Below are 17,435 nucleotides of genomic sequence, written 5' to 3' on the forward strand. Positions count from 1 at the left end.
AGCAGAAGGAAGGATGTTGGCGGTGGTGGGGGTGAAGATAAGCAATATAGTTTATATGTTTGTGTGTGGATGCAATTGATGTATATGCATATTAATGCTGCCCAAAATCACCCTGCCTAATTAGAGATGGGCTGCCTGAATTGGGCAGGTCCTGAATTGGGATGAAACATTTTGAAATGCTTTGTGAAACAAAGTCCTTTTACCCTGCTTGTATAAACACTGGTGCAAATGGTGAGACATCAGTTGTAATATGTGTTTTTTTGATGTAACATGAGCATTTGAAACACAGTGATTTGCTGCTTCCACCTGTTTAAATGGCCACAGTGCTATTAGGTTCATTTAATCATTCGTCATTTGGCTAACATAAGGATGGCTGGCCTTTCAGCAAGAGGTCTCGTATATCTTTATCACAAGGAAATTTCATTGAGGGCTCCTTGCTATTTCAGAGTTCACATACCCAGGTTCTCACTCCTCACTAATGCAAAGTTTGCAGTACCTATTTTTCAGATTGAAAGTGCACTGCAGCGCCCAATATATTTTCTCAGCATTTTGTATTTTATTATTCAGGAACTTGGGCCTCATGACAAAGCATGAAGACTTGCTAGCAATATTTAGCACTTCTGCAGTACCTTTTTCATATTCTGAGTGCTTTACCATACCTCATCTCAGTAACTGTTCTGGTAGACCTGTAATGTAGATCACATTCTTATCCCCCTGTTACTGAAAGGGGGTTGCAGTTTGCCTGAGGCTGCCTATTGCATTAACAGTCTCTTAGCCACTGGGCTAGAGTAGTCACCCCGTCTCTGATCTCTCTCCTGAAATTTGAACTGGCAGGTTTCATAACAAATGCAACACACCAGCCACTGGATGGCACTGACTTTCCATTAGGGAGTAACACTACTAGAGACAAGAGTTCTGTTGAGATCAGTTCCCGAGAGTTTTGCTGCATTGTTTTTGGAAAGATGTACTCACAGATGAGCCCTGGGTCCTGGAAATTCCTTTTTTGTGCCACAACAGTTATTAATGCTACAGTAGGTAGTCACAAAAGCCCTATTTAACCTAAGACTACAATCCTATACTCACAGACCCGGGAGGAAGTCCCATTGAACTCCATAAGACTTGCCTCTGTGTAGACTTGCCTTGGATTGTGCTGTTGGGCTATGATGAATAAAACACATAGAATAGCAAATGGTATGCAAACAGCAATTTACAGGTATTGTACAGTATATCTTCTTTTATCTTAGTGGTTTTTAAAAAATGTATTGCTGAATGCTTTTTAAAGAATGTTTTATTTCCTGAGCTGCTCAGAGAATGTTGCTGTTGGCATGGGGTACTTATAAGTAATGTAAATTACCGGATTTTTTGCTCTATAAGACTCACTTTTTCCCTCCTAAAAAGTAAGGGGAAATGTGTGTGCGTCTTATGGAGTGAATGCAGGCTGCTTTCACTGCGCAGCAATCCCTCTTGCTGTTCTGGCTTCTGAGATTCAGAATTCCCCCCCCCCCTTGTTTTCCTCCTCCAAAAACTAGGTGCGTCTTGTGGTCTGGTGCATCTTATAGCACAAAAAATACGGTAATAATGATTTTACCTTCTGGGATAGGTGTCAGAAGTTGATGTGACTGGGTACCTCCAGTGGCTCACAATCTAGGGGTCCAGTCATGCCATAACCTCTAAGCACTGCTGCTCACTTGTCCTTTGGATCAGAAGTGATGAGCAAGCAGGTGATGGTAGTGAGAAGATGGGCAGAAGCAGCTGACAGCCCTCCCTTCTCTCTATCTTACCTATTTGCTTTCTTCTTGGAGAGAGCAGGCAGCTGTAAAGAAGAAATAGGAGGAGGAAGAAGGGCAGTGAGGGAGAGGTAGGCCAACTGAGGGCATCTTCCCTGCAGCCTCCCACCCCTTCACCCTCAAACTAGGCACTGCAAACCCAGAGGATCTTTAATGTTTGCTGACAGCAATTCTGCACTCTTCCTTCTTTATTCGGCACCTAGAAGTTTAAATGTATTGTGGACAAAACAGTTTGGACCTCCCCTCCGCCTCCCTCCACAGTTAGTCATCTGCTTAGATTTTAAAACTCTTGAGACCTAGATTAGATTTGTAGTCAAAACAAGACATAACAGCTCTGGTGGTCTTGGTGGTGGTGTTGTTTTTTAATTAGTTCTTGATTTACCTTTCACATAGGTCCAAAGGTGATTTACAACCATACCATAAAAAACATTAAAGGCAGGTGTAAAAAATACAAAAAAGAAACAACAGCTAGATATAAGCAATGTAAGCAAGCACCCAAGACAGAAGCCCGAAAAATTGCAGTTGCAACACCATTGCTATTCTACCTGTTCTATTAGTAATGGTCCAGTGGCACAAACCAAGGCATGTTTATGCAGAAGCAAGTCTAATGGAGTTGAATGGGATTCCCAGTTACATGAGTAGCGTGATTTATAAACATACCGTAAAAACAGTACAAAACAACTAGTGAAGATAGGTGAAAAACAATACAAAATGAACATCTAAGGCAGAGACCCTTTCATTTAGCTGGAAAAAGCTTGTTGAAACAAAAATATCTTCAGGAGTTTCTGGAAAGTACATGCTGGTGATGGAGCAAACAAACTGAGGTTCATTGGGTAATGCTTCTTCTTTCAGGATCTCCCCATCCCAAGTCTGAAACCTGCTTTTAAAAATAGGTATCGTGTAAAACATGATTTAATGTGAAACGTTTCCTGAGGAAAGTGACATAATAAGGCCTAGTAGGAGTGCCAGTCTAATAACTACGCATCACTGAATCCTGACTCAACATTTCAGTTGGTTTCAGCAGAGCTGTGTAAGACAAGCCATGCCATGTTTCCCCCCCTGTGTGAACGGCTTTTCAACCACAGTGTTGTTCTTTTGCACAAATAGGAGTCTTTTGAGCATGATGCCAGTCTCTCTGGAATGACTCGGCCACCATTTTGTCAATAAATGCTGTACCAGTGATTTTTGTTGTTGTTCTCTGAGCAGTTTGTATAAAAATACATCTAGTCATACCATGAACAATTAACTAGAGTGCCTGCAGCATGGTTGCTCAATTACTGAATAAGCTTCCAAGCAAATTTTCCTGTATATTTATTATGTGTGTATCAGATTCAGCGGTGACGAGAGTCGAGCATCAGTTCCCCCTGTGACCTTCATCTTTCTGCACATGCAGCTGAGGAGAAGTAAAGCTTTTGAGTCTTGGGGCCATCTGCATCTGGTAAATGGAAGTCCAGTCATCCCAAGAACATGGGTAGGCAATGACTGACAGGCTGCCCTGGCTCAGTTATCACTGTGCTGATGCTGTCTATACAAAAGGTACAGTACTGTGATAACTGAAGGATGGCAGCCATCTTAGCGTCACAGGAACTCAGCAAGCGGTGATCAGAGAAGACTGTGTTCTGTCCTGAAAACCTGGCTGTATTTTATTGATGAAAACCAAAGCCAGCAGCACATACCAAAGCTGGAAAACACACATTCACTATTTTTGCAGCTTAACATTTCACTTCAAGATGGTACCTTCAATAAAATTTGAAAGCAAAAGTTTGCTTTTTTCATGTAACTCCTTTCTGCTGTTTAGAGGTTCTCCCATAAATTATAGACATTAGAGTAAAGAGTGACAGGTGGGTTTGGTGATCTCTCCAAAAAATGAAAATCAAACTTTGCTGCACAATCACCTTTTTAATGGAAGGACACTTTTAACATGACGCAGTTTGAAAACCTGAATCTGACAAATATCGGTCATTCATCCAAAGGTATAAGGAGCCCAGCAAAGCATAACAGCACACCCACACAATCCAGTTAAAGCACTTGGATTCCACTGTCACAGTCATGGCTTTTGTCCAACAGATACTCGGAACTGTAGTGGTTCGTCAAAGTGCTGAAAGTTGTTAGGAGACTCCAGACTACAGTTCCCAGGATTCCTTGGCAGAAGTCATGACTGGGAAAGTGGTAACGAAGTACTTTAACTGGATTGTGTATATGTGACACAAATCTTCCACTGTGACTTTTAAACATTTTAAATTGGCATTCAGAATTGATGGGTGAGTCCCTTTCCCAAGTTGTGGGAACAAAGACAAAAATATATGGTCATGGTGAACGTTTCACTAGAAAACACAAACATAATGCTATCAGTTGCACAGTCATTGTTAGACAATTTGAGCGAGAGAGAACAAGGTAATGTTTCTAAGCAATATTTTTGGAGCTATAAATTTCCTCTGACAGGATTAAGCCTGGTTAGCTATTTAGGGCCTGTATCCACTGGAGTTTACTGTATGTTTGCAACTGTTTGCATTCCCATTTAATTTGCATAGTCCACAAGACATTGACCTCAAACAGTACCAATCTCCCATGTTTGTCCCTCTCCAGTAAATTTGAGTTTACTCTATATGGAGATAATTGGATGAGTGGGGAGGGGAGGGACTGGGCTCCAAAACTTGGTGCTTTGGAGTGGGTGGATCCATTGTCGCTTTCTCTTCCTCCTCCCCTTTCTGGGCCCACTACTTCCTCGATGCTGTCCTTTCTTTTCCAGCTGTGCTAATAACTATTTCCTGGGTCCTCCCTCTTGATCGCTCAGATTTGCACTAATCCAGATAACTGCACAAGCAAACCACATTAAAAAATTCTGCACTAGATATATTGGGCACCAATCTGACCAAGGCCTTTGACACTGTAAATCATAATGCCCATAATGCTTCTGAAAATTGGCTGCCCAGATATATTTGTGAACACCCTACGGCTCCTCTGTGATAATATCACAGCAACAATCGCAGACGACAATGGCTCTCAAAGTGAACCATTCACAGTAGGATCAGGTGCTAAACAGGGTTTTATTGGCACCCCAACTCTATTATTTTCATTGCCATGATCCCACCAGGGTAGAAATCATATATCGAACAGATGGAAAGCTCTTCAATCTGAGCAGGCTGAAAGCAACGAGTAAGGTTACCATAACATCCGTCATAGAGCTTCAGTATGCTGATGACAACGTAGTGTGTGTGTGCACACTCAGAGAATGACCTCCAAACCATCCTAAATATCTTTGCAGAAGCTTTCAAAAAGCTTGGCCTTTCATTCAACATCCAAAAAACCAAAGTGTTGTACCAACAAGCACAAAACGACCCCTCTGCAGCACAACAAATTGAACTCAATGGTGTAATGTTGGAAAGTGTCAATCACTTCTCCTACATGGGCAGTTATCTTTCCACAAGGGCTGACATTCATGCTGAAATCTAGAATCACCTGAGCTCTATGAGTGCAGCTTTCTCCTGATTAAAGTGCAGAGTGTTTGAAGACCGGGACATTTGCAGGGAAACCAAAATGCTTGTTTATAAAGCTATTGTACGACCAACCTTACTGTATGCTTATGAAACATGGACCACTTATAAATGCCATCTTCAGCTCCTTGAAAGATTCCATCAAGGGTGTCTCCGAAACATTTTACATATCACTTGGGAAGACAGGCGAACTAATGCCATTGTACTGGAAGAAGCAAAGATCACCAGTTTTGAAGCAATGATTCTTCAACATCAACTTCATTGGACTAGTAATGTTGTTCAGATGCCTGATGATCATCTGCCAAAGCAACTACTCTATTCCGAACTTAAAAATGAAAAGTGTAATGCTGGTGGTCAACAAAAGAGGTTTAAAGACTGTCTCAAAGCAAATCTAAAAAAATGTAGTATAAACACCGACAACAGGGAAACACTGGCCTGCGAGTGCTCGGGTTGGAGAACAGCCTTTACCAAAGGTGTCATGGACTTTGAAGACACTCAAACTCAAATCAGGACGAAAGGGAGAAACGTGGTAAGAGGAAGGCATGTTTGGCAAACCCTCATCCATGATCAACTCTCACCCGGAAACCAATGTACCCACTGTGGAAGGACGTGTGGATCCAGAATTGGCCTCCACAGTCATTTACGGACTCACTGCTAAGTCTGTGTTCATGGAAGACAATTTTACTCGGCTACAAATGATCGCCAAAGAAAAAGAAGAAAACTTTCTACACTAGATATATTGGGCACCATTCTGAAAAGAGTGTGCTGAGAATTTACAATTCCTTTCTTTTCCAGCATGGCAGCAAGGATGTGCCAGGTGCTTGGCCTTTTAATATACAGTACTTTATATATAGGGACGCGGGTGGCGCTGTGGGTAAGACCTCAGCGCCTAGGACTTGCCGATCGTAAGGTCGGCGGTTCGAATCCCCACGGCGGGGTGCGCTCCCGCTGCAAGTAGATAAATAAGGACCGCTTACTAGCGGGAAGGTAGCGTTCCGTGTGCTGCGCTAGCTCGCCAGATGCAGCTTGTCACGCTGGCCACGTGACCCGGAAGTGTCTTCTGACAGCGCTGGCCCCCGGCCTCTTAAGTGAGATGGGCGCACAACCCTAGAGTCGGACACGACTGGCCCGTATGGGCAGGGGTACCTTTACCTTTACTTTATATATACTTTTCCTTTTATCCCTCACATTTCCACAGAACCAGAAAGCTGCACAAGCAAATGACAATTGCTCGACACTGTGCTTTTGCACACTTCTTAAAGGGGAATTAAAAACAAAACAAAACGTGAGCAGCTATATGTGATCATGCCCTGTCAGTACTTAATTTGCATAACAGAATCACCAAATTAGAAGGCATGGACAAACACAAAAGAGATAACTACTGGTATAAATGGGAAAAACCAAAGTTGCTGTTCATACATGAATTTAAAAATGTGCAGGTGGGAACTATTCTGGGGATCGGGTTAACAACTAAATAATGCTCAGGTGGGACAAGCGCCCTGTCAAAATCAACATTAACTATGTGCAGGACTAACCTAGGTTCTCCTTAACACGAGACCTGAAACCATACTTTAGAGCTAGCTTCAGATCCTAGATTAAGCAGACAACCTCAGTTTCTTCAGTAACTCTAATTCCCCTTGCTGCCAATTTAGTTGTTAGTCATGGTTAAGCCTGGTGGAGGTATCTCTGCTTCATAATAGAGGGGAAGGAGAGTCTAATCGCATGGCCTGTTCCTGATTGGGTATTTATTTTAAGCAATTCTACATTCTTCAGCCTCAAATCCCAGAATGGCTCACATATATAAAATCAATAAGCAAAAAAACCCAAGATGGATCCTAGCTGCAGGCTTTTCATCTGAAAGACAACACAATAGGAAAAAGATGGGGACAGGAGATTTTAAAAAACCAAGCACCCAGGCACTGCCAGTTCTTGAAGCTACAAATTTGTTATCATGACCAGATTGAAAGGGAATTGCTACTAGCTTGCAAATGCAACACAAAGCCAAAGACCAATATTATACAATTTGGTTACTACCTTCACATTCTGACCCCTTACAGAGCCACTCCATGCTAATCAAGAGCAATCCGGGTTCACATCATTTTACACCCCCCTACTTGAGTGTTGAAAATGGGTGTAGGGAAGAAGATAGAATTTGTCTTCATAATGTTAATAATGGTCAGAAATGTTGATAGTTACCACATTAACAGTACTGGGCACTCAGAACCAGTGCACAGATGTGAGTCACACTGCCAAATTATTTGAGCTGTGTGAACTGGGGAGCTTGGCTTGATGGACGATTTCTGATGGGTGACTTCAATGGTTGCCCAGTTGGGTGAATCGAACAGCCATCAAAACAAGAAGTGTGACTGAGCTGGGCTGCCTGTTTTCCCGCTGATGCTCCTCTATGTAAACAAAACATGCACACCTTGACTTTGGGGATGTACGTATATGTTCTGTCCTTCAAGAGATCGGGGGGGGGGGGGCGATTATAGTTGGTGCATCTTCCATGGTGCAGAAAAAGCATAAAAACCAAAGTAGTGCTTGATCACATTTCCATCAGCATTTGTTACAACATCAGAAACTGCTCTCAAACTTGTGTCAGGCTTTGTAAAATAGAAGCAATGCTGGAAGCAGCCCTTGAAAGTCTTGCATTGTTGCTGTCTAAAGCTGCAAAATTAAGAACCGGACACTAGAGGGTGCCAGAGTGTCTTGATTTTTAGGTTTGCTGAAATTTTAAAACCTAGGTTTTTTGAACAGGGAGGAATCTAAAGAATGCTTAACCACTTCAGCTTGGCTCCAGTGTTATGAAGTTATTGGTTTCAGTAGGAATGGCAAACTCCAGATGTTGTTGAACTTCAGCTTCCATCTCCCCTGACTGCTCTTGGCCCTGTTGACTGGCACTGATGGTAACTGGAGTCCCACAAGAGCTGGGGGACCCCAGATTCCCAATCCCTGGGCCACAGTCTTTGAAATTAAAGCATATCCAAATTAAAGCATATCCAGAAATTAAAGCATATCCATTTTGTGCACATTTATAGGAGTTTACTTCTTGCTCTTCACCAAACAATAGTGAAATAGAAACCCTTTTGCCTATCTGCCATGCTTCCAAAGCTTTTTCCTTATTGTATACCTTGAACTGCCAGCCTCCTAGCTATCTACCAGTTTATGTACATTCTCCCTTGTCAATCACATGTTCCTCCCCTCAGGTTAAAGGCTCAAGGAAGGCTGGAGTCTTATAACTTCAGAAGAGACGTGTCGTCTCTTACATGTGCAATGGAGTTTTAACTACAGTGGAATCTCGGGTTACGTACTGTCCTCCTTACGAATGCTTCAGGTTATGAGCTCTGCTAACCCAGAAGTACCGGTAGGTGTTCCAGGTATCAAACTTTGCCCTGGGGTATGAGTGGAAGTCACACGGCGGCAGCAGGAGACCCCATTAGCGAAAGCACGCCTCAGGTTAAGAAGGGCTAAGAACGGACCTTCGGAAGGAATTCAGTCCATAAAGGGAGGTACCACTGTACGTACCTTGATACTTGAGTCTCAGAGCATTTGCTAGGTTTCTAAATTAACATCATAATTCCCAATGGATAATCAAGAATGTTATGTTTACAAACAGGCGAAATATCCATGCCTCTATGATATGCAACAATCCAGACAAGCAGCCGAAGGAAACAAAGTCCAATCCCCCCCCCTTCCCCTCGTCCTCCTCACAGGCCTTTTAAAGATGTGTCCCGTTTTTCCTTCTCATTGGAAACGTTTGTGATTGTGCCTTACATCTTGAGTTTCTTTCTCCATTAGTATATCTAGCCATGGAATCTTAACTAGTATCTGAGCTTTTTAAAACTAGTCTTCCTGAAATCCACTATACATGTTTGCCTGTACAGTACTAACCTTTAGCTTTCCTAACTATAAGAATTCCAGTGTTGAATGGTCACTCCCCACCACCTCAAGGTTCTTCCTGATTTAACCTCACTGACCAAACTACTGGTTACGATCCAATGGAGGGCAGCTAATCTCCTTAGTCCTTCCTCCAGCTTCTGCAAGAGGATGTTGTTCTGCAGTGCATGCCAGGAATGTGTTCGATATTCCATGCTTAGCGTTTGTCTAACAAGCAAACATCAGGGCAGTTGAATTTCTCTGTGACTTCTAATTCTTGCTTCTCTGAAACATGTGTTGCAGGAAGACACAATCCACATCCTCTCTTTGGTGTGGTGGCCTATAGTAGTAGACGCTGACCACAATGTTGTTTGACTTTTTTGTTGAGGGGTTGCTCTATTTAGCCTTGCACAGATGCTCTCCACAGGCTGCAGTGTTCAGTCTCTTCAGATTTCTGTGCAGGTGAACAATACTATTTTATGTTGCATGGAGCCAGTAGCTCCCAGCAACTGAAACGACTATTCAAAAAACAATTAAAATCAGCAATAAGCTATTAAAAAAACACACCAACCAGATTAAAACATGTCTTCATAGGCTTGCCTAAACAAAAAATGTTTTTAGCAAAAACATTATTAAAGCCAAACCAGCATTTAAGATCTGGACATCATTCCAAAGTGCAGTCAGATGTTGCTTTGGGTGAATTTGTTTGTTGGTTTCTGTTGTATCCCATGCATCACAAACATGATGGACTCAGCCAAGTCTTGATCTTGGCTGAAGTTGCACACATCTGGTACTTGTTCTATCAACGGGGAAATACAGGAGACATGAATGTGTTTTGAGTGGGGTAAACACTTTCTGGATTCAAAATACTGTGAACACCCAACATTACAAACCTTATTCTAAACAGAAACACAAAGCAAACTTCAAAGTCCAAAGCACTCCTCTCCAGCACCTTTTATTATGCACAGTAACGAAAAGAACAAGAATCAATTTACGATTGCTGTTTATGCAGCCATACAGAGATACCATTGCATGTTTTGTCTACTTTCTTTTTTAGAAGCTGAGCACTTCCTTCCTGCTCATATCCTGTGAAGCAAATAACCCCATAAGAGTTAGCTTTTTTCCATGCTGAATTAAGACTTTTATGTGCCACAAAATAAGTTCTGAATTATCCCTCCACCCCAATACGATTGAAATGAGATATTTGCCTTCTTTTTGCTAGGATAAGTTCTGAATGATCGCTGACCCCCATCCCCATATGATTGGAACGAGAGGTTTGCCTTCTGTTTTCTAGGAGGGATCCTGTGTTTTCAATAGCTTCACAACAAGCAGAAACCTCTTTCTTCTCTGGTTGTGTTTAAACACATGTTGAAAAGTTTGATTGCTGTGGATATTTTTTTTAAAAAACCAGGCCCTTTAAGTAATGCTTTGTGTGCTGCTCTAGGTTTGCATTTCTGATTGATTTTGTATAGTGAGCTCAACTCTTGAGGTATGGGTAATTTTCTACTAGGGGTTATTGTTTCTTGCTTTTTCAAATATTAATCCTGCTCCTAGTGGTCCAGCAATAAAGCTGCTAGCACATTCACAAATCTAAGCAGGGTCCAGTATAGTTTCAGATTGGATGGGGGACGGCATTGCAGGGGGTTGGACTAGATGACTCTCACCAGGTCTTCCGATTTTCCTAGTTTCTTATTCCTTGCACCCAAAGGGCAGTTTGTCTTGTAAAAATCACATGCCTCAATAAAGCATAATCTATTTGCTAGAGAATAAGGCTGCCTCTTTTTTCCCACCAGTCTCTGCTTCTTTCCCTTTTAACTGTAGCTTGATCTTCAGACAGGAGCAAGTGATAATGCTTATCTCCATGTTGCAAAATTTTCACCCACTGATCTCTCTGAAGATCCAGCTGCTGTTAAATTCTTTCTTTCTTTCTTTCTTTCTTTCTTTCTTTCTTTCTTTCTTTCTTTCTTTCTGTTTGCTTTTCTTTCTTTTTCCTGCTCAGCAGTCCTGTAATAGGGCCACAGTGCTGCGTTTGTTCAAGCCTCGTCACCTTTTTTAGTTAGTTTGTGGAGAGAGTGTTCATGTTTCCCGAGGAGACCCTTCTTATAGGACTTGCTGTGTGCTACATTTGGGCCTGCATCACTGTGCTCGCACGTCTCTTTACATTAAGGCATGTTTGCTTTGAACCCAGTGTTTGGTTGGGGCTTGTCAGTACCACTAAGGAAGTCTGTCAGTTACAATGCAGCCCACTTAGAGCATTTCTAGAAGGACAAAGGAAGGTCGGATGGTTTCCAGTTGTCTTCTTCCCAGCGACCCTCTTGCTTCACATCGAAGCTCAGTATTGACTGCCTTAATTAACTTTATAAGTTGACAGGAGATTCTAAATAATTCAAAAACGGGCAGAGGGGTGGAGGTGTTCAAAGATTTACAGCAGAGCAATGTTCTTTTAGCTTTTAAAAATGCACAAAACATCTGTGCAGAACAAACTGTGTTTCCCATGTAATAATAATAATAATAATAATAATAATAATAGAAAATTCAATAGGAATTTGAATGAGTCAGGGACAGAGCCTCCTTAGATAGATTTTATGGGAACTGTGTTAACTTCATTGGGCTGTGCCTCCCTGCATTTCTGCCACAGGCCATTGCCTGTTTACAAGTCGTATAACTTGCCTGGGCCAGAGTAATCTGAAGTACTATGGCGCTTCTGGTATTGACACCTGCCAAAATGTTTAGAATGCAGTGGCGTAGCGTGGGGGGTGCGGGGGGTCGGCCGCACCGGGCGCAACATCTGGGGGGGGCGCTCGCACTCGCAGCTCTCTGCCCCTACTAAAATCCACGGGTTAGGGGGCGCAAATTACTTGCCTTGCCCCAGGTGCTGACAACCCACGCTAGGCCACTGTTACAATGCAGCCATGAAGCACCTTCCTTAGGGAGCTCCGATGAGCTGATAGACACTTCAGAACGATGCAGCTCCCAGTGCTCAGATAACAGCCTGCAGTGATGTCCTGGCCTTCCCAGTGACAGGAAAGGAGTATAATAGGTCCTCATGGCACAGTACAAAATGAAATCAGTTTGGCATTCAGAGAAGAAGAAGAAAGCTCAAGTAAAGGAAGCTTAGAGATGAGGTAAAACCGAGTGCACATTGGGTGGAGTTTTATAATTCACAACATAACACAAAATATAAGTAATTAATTTTTTAAAAATAATAATTCTGCATTTGCATAGAAAATGTGCTGTGGACAAGCATCAGTTAGTTATCCCACTGTTGTTGTTTTTTTGCATTCACTATCTAGAAAACCTGAATGTGGGATCATATTTGCTTCTAACTGAGCAATTAAACAGTATATTGCTTGTGTGGTTTGTTTGTTGTTTTCATTTTCTCTCTCCCTTAATAAGAGGACTAGACTTTTAAAATGAGGAGGCTAAGTGTTCAGGGAAGAAACCTGAAAGATCATCAACATCATGGGTTTCCCTAGCCTTTTGCCCCTCTCTGGCATTAACTCTGCATGCCCTGTCTTATGCCAGCAGATCTGAGTCCAGTTTTTATAGGAAAAACTTCAATCCCAGCAACCAAGGTCTGTTAAGTTCTTTGCTTTTAGTTCTTGGCATGGCTGACTACCATTAGTGGGATTTTTTCTTCTCTTTTCCTGGCAATCAGTAAAGAATCTTGTTTGAAACAGCCAAGTATTGCAATAGTAAACATACTCAAATCAGCAAGCTAGTATTTCCCAAAGGAATATTACTCTCTCTAAATGGAGCAGAGCAGAGACAGTTGCAAGCTAACCTGTGCATGGGGGAAAAAGTGGATTCAGGAAAACATGGTATAACAAAAGTAAAGGTAAAGGTAAAGGTACCCCTGCCCGTACGGCCAGTCTTGACAGACTCTGGGGTTGTGCGCCCATCTCACTCAAGAGGCCGGGGGCCAGCGCTGTCCGGAGACACTTCCGGGTCACGTGGCCAGCGTGACATCGCTGCTCTGGCGAGCCAGAGCCGCACACGGAAACGCCGTTTACCTTCCCGCTAGTAAGCGGTCCCTATTTATCTACTTGCACCCGGGGGTGCTTTCGAACTGCTAGGTTGGCAGGCGCTGGGACCGAACAACAGGAGCGCACCCCGCTGCGGGGATTCAAACCGCCGACCTTTCGATCGGCAAGCCCTAGGTGCTGAGGCTTTTACCCACAGCGCCACCCGCGTCCCATAACAAAAGTAGGATGCTGCTAATTAGACTGATTAATTAGACTGATCAGGGTGTGCAACCTAGAGAAAATATCACATATTGAGTACAGCATAGCATTTCCTATAGAAAACTGAAGTTCACTCTGTCAGAACATACGCCATACCTTCCTGGGTACCACAACATGGTCCTAGCATGTTCTGAATTAAAAGCATTTCCAACATTGCAATTACCACATGATTGGCACAGGAAGAGCTTTTGTGTAGCAATGGCCACATGCAATATATTCTACATGTTCTCACAGCTGCAGCTGTAAGCAGAGGCTGTGCAGAACAAAATCCTGGTGCTTCTATGTACGTGTCAGCCATGATGTAAGAAAACTTTGAATGTAAGAAACCACCATATAAAGATCCATAACATCTCCTGTCTCTTTGCAAGTCTCTTTGCAATTATGGTCCCTTTTGCTGCCAAAGCACTGACACACTGAAGTCAGTGAGTGCTGCAGAGAGTTCTTGATGCCAATTTTTGTTGTGAATTTCTGTATCCTTCATTTCTTAAATTTTATTTTTCCAAAGACATTAAAAATATTGTGCCAATATTGTGCAATATGTTTTCAGGATCTTTGATCCTTGGCCTCTTTCCCAAAATAGAGGCCAACTGTTATGGTGTTTGTATTGGCCATGTGTGCTCAATTAAATCTGCTACCTGCTTGACTAACTGAAGTTCCTAAAGTTGCCCTAGTATTAAAGACTTAGACCAGGGGCTGCCAACCTTTTCAGGCCAGAGGGTGCATTTGGAAATTTAAGGAAATGTCACAATTAAAATGCATTTTGCATTTAAAAATAGTTTTAGTAAGTGCTTGTTTACATTTGCTCTGCATTTCTAGGGATGGGTCCAGGCTTTCCAAGCTCTTCTCCAAGCACTTCTTATTTTTGCCCTGTGAAAACCCTCTCTATACTGCTGAATCAGAACAACAATCTGTGGAATACCTGAATTGCAGTTTGCTCTGATTCAGCAGCAAAGAGTGGGTTTTTGTAGAATCATAGATTATTATTTTTTTAGTTGGAAGGGACCCTGAGGATCATCTAGTCCAATGCCCTGCAATGCAGGAATATGCAGCTGTCCCATATGGGGATCAAACCTGCAACCTTGGTGTTATCAGTACCATGCTCTAACCAACTGAGCTATCCACCAGTGCCTTTTTCCTGGGGGAAGTTTGTGGGGTATTATTATTATATACCCCGCCCATCTGGCTGGGTTTCCCCAGCTAGCTCTGGGTGGCTTCCAGCAAAAGATTAAAATACAATAATTCATCAAATATTAAAAGCTTCCGTAAACAGGGCTACCTTCAGGTGTCTTCTAAAAGTCAGATAGTTGTTTATTTATTTGACATCTGATGGGAGGGCATTCCACAGGGTGGGCGCCACCACCAAGAAGGCCCTCTGTCTGGTTCCCTGTACCTTCACTTCTCACAGTGAGGGAACCGCCAGAAGGATCTCGGCGGTGGACCTCAGAGTCCAGGCTAAACGGTGGGGGTGGAGACGCTCCTTCAGGTATACTGTACTGGAGTACTCAGACAGACTAAGAAAGTGCAGTAAGTCAATGCTTGCTGGAGTCATTTATGTTCATGATATACTGTATTCTTTATTACATATAGTGCTTTTAAAAAGCAACACATCTTAATTCCTTTCTGCCCTTTCATTTATTACATTTCTTTAATACAGTAGCTAGATTTAAAACTTGGTATAATAAAGCCCTGCAGATTCTCTATCAGTAACTTTAAAATCAAGCCTAGATGTTTTTAGCAACTGCTTAGCAGCCACATATCAGAACAGATACATTTTCCCGAATGGTTTTTCTTACAGGGGCTGAAGAACAAGCTGGAGCAAGCTGGATTTTGCTACTTACTCTGGGCCTCTACAAACGGCTGTTCCCATGCACGTGAATCAAGACAGGCCTGGATTTTGGCACTGGATTTTGGCAAAGGATAATGCTTTCACAATCTATGCCATTATGGTTCCTGGAACATGGGTCTTTGTTCTCTAACTACATGCCATTATAAAAGTAGTTCTTTCTCAGTGCTGATTTGGAGAAGGCAATTCAGGGAAGGCAACATAGCAAAAACCCAGAGGCAACATGGGGCTGCGGCTGCTTCTCTCAAAGCCTCACCTTTTCCCGTATTTGCTTGTTACAAGGAATCCCTGGCCAGCATCCTTTTGTATGTGTACCACCCCATTATTGGTATGCGTGTAATTAGGCTTAGAGACTATTCCCGTCACTCCAGTGCAGTCTTTCCTTTTTCCGTGGTAACTCTCTATAAGGGTGAGGACTCCATGGCTGTGTAAAAGTTTGGTTAGGAATGGAAAGGAGGGCAGACCCCAGCCAGGGAGTCTATGCAATAATTTGCAGCCAGCTGTTGCTGGGCTGCAGCATGCAAGCAGCATGTATAGGTCAGCCCTGGAGGTCGGGCAACCCAAAATATATCCTCCCATCAGCTGCTACCATGTTTGTGGTGCTGCATCTTTCTTTGCACTTCTCCTCTGTACAGAACAGAACAGAACAGAAGGTGGGTGTCCAGTTCTGGTATCCAATAAAATGTGGACCTGTTTTGGGGAACATGTTCAGTGCATGAGAGGCTGAGAATGTGCAAACAGAAATTGAGCAATAAGAATAAACAGACACTCGTGCATTTTGATTTTTGAGGCAATATTTACTGAGAACTTTCATGGGCACCACAGGAAGTGCTGGTGGGCTCACTGAACAAGTGTAGTGGTGGCTGATGTAGGTGGAACTTTTGCATGCCACACTATGTGGTTCTGTATTCCTGCTCTGCACTGCTGGCCCAAAGGAGGGCTTTTGGGAGTGGTTGGGTGCAGGGATACCAAAGAAGGATGTCAAAAACATCAGAATGGCCAGTTCTAGTACTTTATTAAAGAGGGGTGTAGACCTACAGCAAAGCCTGCTAGGTCTCCTAGACTTTACAAACGCAGGATGAACACTGCACCAAAGAGATGGCTTGTCTGCACCTAAGCAAAAGTGCACATATTCTTTATACACAGAGCATCATAGGTCACTTTGTCTAGGACTTCCCATCACCTCACTTGACCAGATGAGGGCATAAGTGGCAAATACCAAAGTCTTACAGATAGTTCCCTTTTCTGAGCTCAGAGCCCAGCACCCTCAAGCCCACAAATAAGGGTACATATATAAAAACATATATGAGGTCATTGCTGCAGCAACTACCAATAATTGTGGGGTTATCTTTGACTACCAAGATGGTACTAGCAGAGCTTCCAGAACAGTTCACCTTTAGTTGAACACAATCCCCCTCTCACAAAAAAATTAGATGTAGAAGCCATTTTGTGTTATGCCATACCCCAAGAGCAGTCATTTTGTCGTGGGCACTCATAACAGTTTATCAAAATTCAAAAGTGGCCACTCACCAATGAAGGTTGGCAAACCCTGGTCTAATTTTCCAGCTAGATAATTACTGACTCCTCATTTAGGTCCACAACTAAGAGTAGACAGTACTTCCTCATATACTATTGTCCTGTTCCTACCTTTCTAAGTAAGGTTTGTTCCAGATTTTCCCCATTATTTTAGTTTTTTGTTAGATACAGTGGTACCTTGGTTTAAAAACAGCCCTGTTTACAAACTATTCGGTTTAAGAACTCCGCAAAACCGGAAGCAGTGTCCCGGTTTGCAAACTTTACCTCGGTCTAAGAACAGAAGCCGAACGGTGGAAGGGCACCGGCAGCGGGAGGCCTCATTAGGGAAAGCACGCCTCAGTTTAAGAACAGTTTCTGTTTAAGAACAGACTTCCGGAATGGATTACATTCATAAACCGAGGTACCACTGTATATGGAAATAATGTATTGTATCCAACTAATATACACCCAGAGCAGACCCACAGAAATAAAGAGACCTTGGTCATGCCCATTAATTGTTGTAGTTCTCCTCTGCGTATGACTAATATTGCTTATAACCCAAATACAAGTATGAATGTATTTTCATACTGATTAAGTATACATTATATTGATAAATCTCAAATAGTATAATCAAACAACTGTCCTTTAAATAAAAATATTTGAAAAGGCCTTATCA

At 42.5% G+C, this 17,435-nt stretch overlaps 1 long non-coding RNA gene across 1 annotated transcript; it reads left to right on the forward strand.

The window, feature by feature from the left end:
* Nucleotides 1–8,140: 8,140 nt before the first annotated feature.
* On the forward strand, nt 8,141–17,435 carry LOC144327782 (uncharacterized). Its single transcript, XR_013392904.1, has 2 exons — nt 8,141–8,645; nt 15,197–17,435. It is a non-coding gene; the product is annotated as an uncharacterized LOC144327782 (long non-coding RNA).

The sequence above is a fragment of the Podarcis muralis genome, chromosome 5 (assembly GCF_964188315.1).
Source record: "Podarcis muralis chromosome 5, rPodMur119.hap1.1, whole genome shotgun sequence".
NCBI lineage: Eukaryota > Metazoa > Chordata > Lepidosauria > Squamata > Lacertidae > Podarcis > Podarcis muralis.